The following is an 11,539-nucleotide window of genomic DNA, read 5'->3' as shown; positions in this document are numbered from 1 at the left end:
TATCACCAATAACGTAATTATTTCTACTTAGTCAAATTTTAGCGTTTCCACTTCGCAATCCCCCTCACGCTCGTACCAAACGGAAAACTAGACCATAGTGCCACCTAGGAGCATCAAACCCAGCACCCCACGCAGTGGCGGATTTACACATTTCCCAAAAGTAGGCTGTTCACATTTGGCCGCCCTTACCTTTACAATTGTCAGCTCCCATTTTTTTTTACAATTCAACAACTTGGTTGAAAGTGCGCAAGAAATAGTTTTTGGGTATCTATTTTTTTTTAATAATTAAATAGACTAATACCTTAGGCACCACCACAGGCCCCAAGTCGCAAACGACTTTTATTGCCTTATTTACGAGTGGCCCTTCATGCCACGCGAGCTTACCGTCAGCTCCCTACACTTACTATTACCGTTAAACTCCGCAATTTTCCGGGTTTTAAAAAACCCGTTTTTTTCTGGGTGTTTTAGCATAGAGCTTATAGAACTGATAGAAATTTGCGGTACGTTGAATGTACAATGAAATTGAAAAGGGAAAAGTCACCGGAAAATGTCTTGTAGACTTCTTTAGTTGCAAGACATCAGAAAACCGTCTCACAGAAATCTTTTTGATTTCTGTGAGACGGCTAAAAAAATTCGGTCCCCAAATTGCCGCCTCTAAAATCTGCCGCCCTAGGCTCCAGCCTTTTCAGCCTTATGGTAAATCCACCACTGACCCCACGCAAGGAGAACGCAACCCGTCAAAAGTCGTGCATTTTCTTGCGTACATTTTTCATTGGTTAAACGCAACAACCTCGAAAAAAAGTGTATCAAAAGTGACGCGCCTTTTTCTACAGCAAACAGAAAATAGCGAGTGAAAATTCTTTATTTTACGAAATAAAAAAAGTCGTGCTCCTACAACACATGTTTTATTGTCGCACGTGCTCGTCTTTGTACCTTTAAATATGCCTCTACTTACCTCTAGATGGCGCACTCTTAAACAAGCCGCATCACATTCGAAACATAAATAATTGAAATTACTTTAAGTGATAAAGTCCCTCTTGAGGTAGTTAATCTGTGGGTGTATTAACCAATAGACTGCTTAGAATTAAGCTCGGGGAACGCAGCTAGAGCGTGCAGGGTCAGAGGGGCCCTCAACTAGTCCCAACATAGCCATTCTCCCTAAGTATAAATAAATACATTCCCGCTATCATTGAATTAATTATTTTGACTAACTGCCACACTTATGGAATGAGATTATAGACTTATGGTATAAGCAATGGGATTGCAATCAATGCCCTAGCAATTGAACCTTTGTATAAATATAGCTGTTATGGCAGCGAACGCTTACGGTGTGTTAGAACTTGGCGAGGAGGCGCATGATCTGGGTGTATAAGTTGGGATCGATGCGTGATTGAATGGGAGGAGGCAGCATTGTTACGCTTTCAGCCTCCCGCGAGTTGACTCTCCACGGAATATCCGAAAGATTAATAAGCTTCAACGGGGCTTAGCTCCACTGAGTTCCGACTCTCTTAATCCTCCATTTTGAGATATACAGCTTATTTGGTCTATGAAGAACAGTTTCTGCGGATGATGACGTCTTCCATGACGTCACCAGTGTTGGCTGATTTAAATCAACTTGATTTAAATCACGATTTAAATTAATATTTATATAGTATTTTTGAAAAAGAAAAACCTTGCCAATTGCTATAATTTAGGTTTAAATATAATCTTTCTTGTACTTCCTCCCTCCCCCCCCTAATGTTGCATTGGATTCTACCTGTTGGTGGAAATTTTAATTAATTTGGTTTTAAAAAATAAAAACTTTTATATGATTATTAGCTTAAGTTTAATTAATTCATATATATAGATTAAGTCTTTAAAAATTAAAACATATTTGTATTATGTAAAATTATGATACTAAATTATATAAAACTTTGAAATTTTAATTAAAATCAAAAAATCAATAAAAATCCGATTTAAAAAAAGCAAAAATTTGCCAACCCTGGACGTCACACACCTCCACCCCGTCCTACCGCGTGTTTTAATATCAGGGGTGGACAAATGGCCGATAGCAAAAACAAAATATGAAAAAAGCTGATCTTAGCCTTGAAAATGGTGACCCGACGTTCAAAATGGCTATCTTATAAATTGGAAATTTGGACACCCGATCCTTTGTGGCTATTTGAGAATAAAAAGAGTATATAGAGTTATTAATTTTCCGGAAAAATAAAAAATTGAAACATAAATGACTTTTTAAGGGTTTTTAATGTTTTAACTTTTTATCGATATAAAATGTCTAATAACATTAAACATACTACAAAACATTAATAGTGTTACATTGTTAATCAGTTTAAATTAGTCTAGAGGTTTAGTTTTACTTTTAGATTCGAAAAAAATTAAATTTGCAAACAATGTATTAGACTAATCATGGAATGAAAACTTTTTTTATTTTTTTCGGTAAAATCCGGAAAGGTTTCGGTCATTTTCCGACTTACAACACTAGGAGTATATTTTTGGTGTTTCAACGAGTTCTGTATTTCTGCCACCAGATTTAACGGTAGCTAGGGGTGATCAGTGCCCCCACCAGCAGTAGGCACAAGTAGGCACGTGCCTATGTTCAAAAATTTTAGGCCTATTTTAGGGGCCTCTAAAAGTTCAAAAAAATTGCCTCTGGGGTCTCCAAAAGTGATTTTTAAATTTTATTTATTTTTAAAAATTGGTCATCTAGCCCCCTAAAAAAAGAACTCCCATTCAATTCCAATTTCCAAGAGTCCTAAATGGCCATAACAAAACGTTCTCTTTTGAACCACCTATACTCGAAATCAATATTACTTGAGTACACAAACAAAGGCAGCGAACTCTGTGATTTCTGCTTTTGGTAGTGTGGGTGATTGGCGCTAGTCACGTTGAAACCCAATCGTAAAGGGCGTTAGCAGATTTTTCAATTTAATCCTTACTAAATTGAATTTCAATCGATGAGTGAGTCAAGTCAACAAAAGCGTTTACTTATTTCAAGAACAAGATCTTTTAAAGAAAAATAAATCAAAAAGCAAGAATACTTCAATTTATAAATCCGAAAAACTAATCCTTTGATTTTCTTAAACAGACAGAATTTCACCAAGAATTTTTATGTATTTTATAAAATATTTCCTTTATCTAAGAAATAATGCTCATCTCAAAGTTTCAAAAGTTCTAATACTTCTCCATCTTCCATAATTTCGCACCGATATTTTACTAATTTAAAAAAAAATTGATAATAGACCTTTCTTTAAATTCCTAGCTAACCACGCCAAACACTTCAGTAGGATTTACAAACTTATATATTCTTGGGGTCCAAAAATTCTGCATATACTCATTTCTATTTGATCGGTATATTCTGAAGCGTCAACCATTAATTCGATTTTAAAAATAAAGCTAAGGTAGCCTACTTGAAGATAGTATATTTCAAAATATAGTAAGTTCATAAATGAACTATTTACAAAATCAATGAGATATAGTGAATTAACTATTTATGATGGTTTGTATAAAACTATAACCGTTAAATGAGTACGATTTTGATAAACAATCCACTATTTATCCATACAACTAGGTTGACATTTTTGCCAGATAATTTTTTTTTGAGCCTGCCTGGTTCATGAAAAATCGGGCCAAACCTTCCGCCTCTCTATAAACAAAAGTAAATAACCACGTGAGTAGCATTTTATAGAATGGTCTATTAATATAATTTCTACAATAATTGATATATTTTCAAAAACAGATGCAATTTTCTATATCTAAGAAAGTTAAATGTTTGTTTTAAAAATGCAAAAATTCCAAAGCCTTATCGTAGTTATTTCAATCGTTTTTGAGGTCGTAGCAGCTGATGATTTTTTTCGCAAAACGAACCGCATATTTCGATTTAGGTTTCCTTTTATTCCCTATTTCCAAAGTTCAGATAGTTTGTGGAGAACAGCCCTTTGCGTTTGGAGGGAAGTGACAAGAATAATTTATTCGGAAAGTTCGCAAATTATCGATTTCCGGGCTCCCTTCCAAAAAACTGATACCTGCAGCTTTTAAAAAACAAACGAAAGATTTGCTTTACTGAGATAACGGGAGATTTATCTCCTCTGAACTTCCTTTCTTTGCGGATTGATTTATTCCGAGTATTCTTGTAAAATTTAATTTAATTTACAGTGAATTATTAATTATTTCGTAAATCAGATTAATGTGCAATCGGATTATTTTTAGAAATGAAAGCTGTATTATTATAGGAAATGATATACACATATCCACTGATTAATTTTAATTTTGTGTTACCATTCTCTCCTTAAGATTGGTTTAAAGCTGGGTTTAAAACCGGTCGTGAACTGGTTTAAGACAAGTCCAGGAATGACCTTGGACGGCCAATAATCAGCTAAGCTAATATCCAAGGCACCACCACAGGACTAGTCCTGGACTGGTCTGATTCTGGTCCTAGAAATTGCCCGAATCTTATCCTGCGCTGGTAACTGGTACGAAGCTTGTCCCGGACTGGTCGCAGACTGGTTCGAATAGCTCTTTCTATAATATAATATAGTGAAAACATGGATAAAAGTGCTATTTTTATTGCACGCGCTTTTCAATTTTATCATATAAATTGGCTCGCGCAATTTTGCACGCGGCCTCTTAAATCCCAAAATATCACGCGCTCTTATCTTTAACAATACAATAAAACTAACACAAACACGTGACCTCCCGTATTTTATAGAATCTCCTTATAGGTGGTGTTTATTCGCCTGTTCCGGGGATGATAATTACGATTCGCTTGTTTCGGAGTATTAGGGCTACTCGTTTAACTCCTTCTGAAAAGGAAGTGTAAAAAGGAGTAAATCGGATTTTTCGTCTGCTAGCTCGAATTTATCTGCTAAAAGGCAGCCATTTTTGAAAAAAACGTTTTTACTCTGACTCAAACTATTTGCCACTACAGAATCGGAGTAAAATGACGTCATAGCCTTACTCTTCTTACCCTACTCCCAAATCCCGGAACAAGCGAAAATAAATCACCTACACTCTAAGAAATAGGGGTGTTTAAAAGGTGTTAAGAAATTGTTACACCTCGTTCACACCGTTTTAACACTTCCAAAACGGAGCAACTTTTTAAAGGTGAAAAAAGAGTGTGACAACACTGTACAAATGTTTAAATGAGATAAACATTCCAAGAAATTGGGATTCATTTCACACCGTTCTAACACCATTTCCACTCAATTTGATAAGGTTGAAATCACACCTTTAAAAGTGTTAATACGCCCTTTTGTTAGAGTGAAATCACACCTTTAAAAGTGTTAATACGCCCTTTTGTTAGAGTGAAATCACACCTTTAAAAGTGTTAATAAGCCCTTTATTAATAGTGAAATCACACCTTTAAAAGTGTTAATACGCCCTTTTGTTAGAGTGAAATCACACCTTTAAAAGTGTTAATACGCCCTTTTGTTAGAGTGAAATCACACCTTTAAAAGTGTTAATACGCCCTTTGGTAAGATTTAAATCACACCTTTAAAAGTGTTTATACGCCCTTTTGTTAGAGTGAAATCACACCTTTAAAAGTGTTAATAAGCCCTTTATTAAGAGTGAAATCACACCTTTAAAAGTGTTAATACGCCCTTTTGTTAGAGTTAAATCATACCTTTAAAAGTGTTAATAAGCCCTTTATTAAGAGTGAAATCACACCTTTAAAAGTGTTAATACGCCCTTTTGTTAGAGTTAAATCATACCTTTAAAAGTGTTAATAAGCCCTTTATTAAGAGTGAAATCACACCTTTAAAAGTGTTAATACGCCCTTTTGTTAGAGTTAAATCACACCTTTAAAAGTGTTAATAAGCCCTTTATTAAGAGTGAAATCACACCTTTAAAAGTGTTAATACGCCATTTTTAATAGTTAAATAACAATATTAAATCTACTGATAATTAAAATCAGCCCGATTCCGTTAAAATTATAAACCAAAAAGCGAACGGTCGTTATCATACCCTCTGTAGATATTTCTTTCATTAAAATTTGCTTCGTATTATACATGTATTCAACTTATAAACTTGTACTGTAAAAAAAGGGTCAAATTCAATTGTGCAGTGTTATAGTACGTCTAACTCACTGTTGTAACAACTAACTTATGATATTCTGAATAAATTAAAATTGGTCGTTTCGTCTCAATTATTTTAATTATAATTAAAATTTTATACCGGGCGGGATAGAACTGGGATAACATTTTTAACAAATAACTCTAAATTTCGGAGATATATCTTAAAGAGTTATCTCGAGAAATTAATACCACTAGGGACTATTCTTCCGAGGAGAGGTATATTTTGGCTGGCCAACTTGTATTTAAAGTGCGAATTTACACCTTTAAGAGTGTTATTTTATTCTTTAAAATGGCTTATTTACACCTCTAAAGGTTACTTTTAACTCCTTCACGGGTGTGATTTTACTCTTGAAATGGGTGTATTAATACTTTTAAAGGTGTGATTTAAAGCATACAAATAGCAAAATGACTATTTAAAGGTGTGTTATTACACGGTTATTGGAAATATTTTGTGTTACAAACAAAGAATGATAAAACAGTGTTTAAATAGTCTGGAAAAGGAGTTTTAAATCTCATTTTTTACACCGTATTTTTAAGACAAAAATCTTGAAGGTGTTAATACGGGGTTTGATTTGTGTAATAAAACGCCCCTAGCAGTGTCAAATTTCGACTCATGAAAAAGTGTACAAATAGTGTTAAAACGGTTTGAATCAAGTTCAATCAACACCCCAATTTCTAAGAGTGTATTGTTTCTTCTTTAAAGGGCCACACCGGAGTTTGAATAATATGGGTCAAAATCAAGTAGTTCCGCCTCTTTTGTACCACGTGATAGCAGGACCGGCTAATCGTATTCTACAATTTTTCCGGAGCTCGCGCAGTAAACCAATAAAATTCAAACACCGATGGGGCCCTTTAAGCTTGGCTTAAGTTGCGTGATCGACCATTCTAAGACTTATTAAAAATTTAGTTCTTATAGTTTATTAACTCACTGAACACAATTAGGAACAACAATAAACCAATATTTCCCTTATCAACGTGAACTCTTCAACTAATCCAAACTGAGCAAACCACGAATATCTCGTTCGCTTTATGTTAATTTCGTTTCCCCGCGTATATCTGCAATATTTATGTCCCGAATATTTGTATAAAAAACTGCAATAGCAGTTGGCTGGGGCTGGTTTCCAGCCAGCCGAATCTAATAAAGATAAGTGGACATTAAACAAGGGGCCCATAAAGACATTCTAAGGAATCTTAGCCAACGAAAATAACAGCAACCGCATCGCGCGAAGCAGGTTTATTATCAAGAATGTATACAGAGGATCAGATAATATGTGGCCGCGACCGTCGCCTCTGTTTCCATGATATCAGGTAAATATTCTCCGCCTACACGGATTGATAGAGAGAGAGGGTCCTTACCTCAAGAAAGGGGGAGATTACGCGAGGAAAGGTAGAGGGCGTGGTGTTTGCCACGAAATCACAAAACGAACACGATGCTTCCCGCATACTCTCCGTTTTCCTGAATACATTCCTCGTTTTATTTATCGTTTTCGCTAAAATGAACAACGAAGAAGGGATAGAGGGAAGCACCGCAAGAATGGCCATCGCAAGAACAAACGCCCATTTGTTATTCGCACAGTCGGCCGCGTGCTTGTGTTTTATAGCACTACCTACGTAGTTAATCAACCCCCGTGCATGCTCGGAAAAAAATACATTTTCTGGTCTTTCGAATTCGCCCCAAATTCCCGCTAGTACGTCGAATCTACTGCTCAAGCCTTGTCTATAGCGTAGGCCATGGTGATTTAATCACGTGGGCTACGGACGGTAGTGGCTGTATCGCAGCTTCGTAGCGTTTAAAGAATAAAACCAATGTTTAAGTATTTTTTCATAAATCTCAATATTTATATTACATTATTTTAAAATCGAAATACTAGTTAACCTATATCTATTAGTAGCTCTTCTGGATTAAAATATTAAGCAGCTTTCCTCTTGATAGAACAAGATGTCAAGGACATGTAAGTATACACACAACCCCCCGATGTTATAAACTGATGCTCTAAGTAATTGATACAATTGTGTTTTCCATTATTTATTCACAATTTTAGATTCCAATTACTCATATTAGTTAGACAGACAGATCGAAAACATAGTTTAAAATATTATGATAGATAACCATTAGGTAGTTTTAAAACACATATAAATATTTATCTTATTCGCATTTTTTCGTATACTATACTAACATTGTAAGTGAGAAACATATTCCTTACCGAGATATTTTTGACTTTGGACCAATAACTAAAGTAATCTACTAACAGAACAAAAAATCCTGGAAGATTTCGTAAATCTATACTATATTCCTAAGTGTTTTCTGTCTGTCTGTCTTGCGTCTGTTTCTCTATACAACCAATATTTTTCTGCGGCTGCTTCATCGTCACTTGGAGAATGGAGACTGGGGGGGGAGGAAATAGGGTTTTGTTTATGACTCGGTCTTCACGGGATTTTAGTTCTAGCTGGGTCCCGGCCGAAAGAGTCTTCACGGGATTTTATTTCTAGCTGGGTCCCGGCCGAAAGAGTCTTCACGGGATTTTATTTCTAGCTGGGGCCCGGCTGAAAGAGTCTTCACGGGATTTTAGTTCTAGCTGGGTCCCGGCCGAAAGAGTCTTCACGGGATTTTATTTCTAGCTGGGTCCCGGCCGAAAGAGTCTTCACGGGATTTTATTTCTAGCTGGGGCCCGGCCAAAACAGTCTTCACGGGATTTTAGTTCTAGCTGGGGCCCAGCCGAAGGACGGGCTACCCAGCTAGTAGTTCATATTCCAAACATTTTTTAAAAGAAACTTTTGTTATTGTTCAAGTTGTTGTGATACCTAATTTGATTTGACGTGGAATGACCTGAAAATTTAATTATAACATTTCCAACAACATATGGCCTAAAATATCAAATCGGTGGGCTGCTACTTTTTAAATGATAATTGCATATTCCATTAAAAACACAATCATTGCGTTATTTTACAATAACCATAATAAAAAGCTGTCAACGCGATGTCTATGTAATATATAGTATTTCAAATCTGTTATGCTCAATTTTCTCATTTTCAATTTGAAGCCCTTTTTTTAACGCAAATGGTCTTTAAACTTTGGCCATTTATCTAGTTGTACTTTTTTCATACATAATTTTTTTCATAGGACACAAATATATGATTATTGACTAAGTTATATAAAGTATGTCAAATCTGCTACGGTAAAATTTAAAGCCTTAATGTTATAAAGAGTATCCCAGAAACCCACTCTCGGAATAAACTGTAACTCTATGTAGACTTTAGTTAAATAAAACTTATTATAATCATTGTAATTGACAATATCTATCACTCAAAACGACGGCCAATAAATCCCATTGAACCGTATAGGAGTGAAATGTGACCGCTCAATAACTGGCCACAAAAATAATACAGGTATACCTATAGCTTGATTGACTAAATAATTCGATATTTTAAACGTTTTATTACGAAACTTTTTAGGAAAGTTTTTATTTTTAAGGGACATTAAGAATCTCAGATCGCTCTCGGCATGCCAGTCACAGTTAGAAGTACCGATAACGAGAACTTCTCCAAGCTGGACTGTGTTCAGTAATGTATTTCTACACTACCTCCCACGAGTATAAAAAGGTCGCACTTTTCAATGTATTCTCACAATTCGTTTTGGTACTTCAATGTAAGTTTTGAAACGTTTTTATTACGATCCTTATTGAAATAATGAAATTTTAAGGAGAATCAACCATCTACCTCTGAAACTCCGTCCGATTTCGTTACTGCATTAATAGTTGATTTTATAAAATAAAAAGTGGTCTTGCCCAACTTGTTAAAATGTTGCTCTTACGTCACAAGACGCAGCTTTATTAGTATATTCTTCGCACGAGTGATTTGCACGCGCGCTAGAAAAATCTATTCTCCTCCTGACTGTAGCGCGCGCTCGTAGGCTTGTGAAAGTAAGAGACTGTGACGTAAGAGCAACATTTCAACAAGAAGGCCACGTTAGTTTATAAAAAGAACTATTGCGGGGAGGGCGTGGGCCACCAATAGAGGAAGTAAGGTATATCTACTTATGTTCATATATTTCACAAGTAATTGATAAATATTTTTCATTATAGGTACAAGGGAGGACGCTACATCCCTCCGAAGTTAATATTTTTCGTATTAATATGTTTCTTAAACAATGAAAAAAAAACTAACAATAGGACCCCACATGACGGCCAACGTTGAAGTTCTTCCCCGGGTAATCCACGTCAACCCGTCGTCTTTGTCTCTTACACGCATTCGCGTATTCGACTTGAGAAACGGTAATACAATGAATAGGTAAAACAGTATGAAATCATAATTCATTTTAAATTTTCTAGCACCGCGGATGAAGTTGATCGTGGAAGGAGGTAAAATAGGTAATATATTCTATTACATTAAAAAGATAAAACACTAATTTAATTTATGGCAGACGGGGAACTCAAAATGTTAATGTTACTATTTATGTTTCTTTCTTAATTAACATTAACCGCAAAATATTTAGTATCAAAAATCATTCTTAGAAAAGGTATTCGTGTTAAGCTATAAACATTTTAATGGACATCGTTTAACTAAAATAATATAACTTTTCAATAATGTATTTATGCAAAAGTAATATAACTTTTCAATAATGTATTTATGCAAAAGTAATATAACTTTTCAATAATGTATTTATGCAAAAGTAATATAACTTTTCAATCATGTATTTATGCAAAAGTAATATAACTTTTCAATCATGTATTTATGCAAAAATAATATAACTTTTCAATAATGTATTTAGGCAAAAATAATATAACTTTTCAATAATGTATTTATGCAAAAATAATATAAATTTTCAATAATGTATTTATGCAAAAATAATATAACTTTTCAATAATGTATTTATGCAAAAATAATATAACTTTTCAATAATGTATTTAGGCACAAATAATATAACTTTTCAATAATGTATTTATGCAAAAATAATATAACTTTTCAATAATGTATTTATGCAAAAGTAATATAACTTTTCAATAATGTATTTATGCAAAAATAATATAACTTTTCAATAATGTATTTATGCAAAAATAATATAACTTTTCAATAATGTATTTATGCAAAAGTAATATAACTTTTCAATAATGTATTTATGCAAAAGTAATATAACTTTTCAATCATTTATTTATGCAAAAGTAATATAACTTTTCAATAATGTATTTATGCAAAAATAATATAACTTTTCAATAATGTATTTAGGCAAAAATAATATAACTTTTCAATAATGTATTTATGCAAAAATAATATAACTTTTCAATAATGTATTTATGCAAAAGTAATATAACTTTTCAATAATGTATTTATGCAAAAATAATATAACTTTTCAATAATGTATTTATGCAAAAATAATATAACTTTTCAATAATGTATTTAGGCAAAAATAATATAACTTTTCAATAATGTATTTATGCAAAAATAATATAACTTTTCAATAATGTATTTAT

Source organism: Leiobunum rupestre, chromosome 4 (genome assembly GCF_980474605.1).
Source record: "Leiobunum rupestre chromosome 4, qqLeiRupe1.1.hap1, whole genome shotgun sequence".
NCBI lineage: Eukaryota > Metazoa > Arthropoda > Arachnida > Opiliones > Sclerosomatidae > Leiobunum > Leiobunum rupestre.
The sequence above is the reverse complement of the archived record's forward strand: the minus strand, read 5'-3'. Positions refer to the sequence as shown.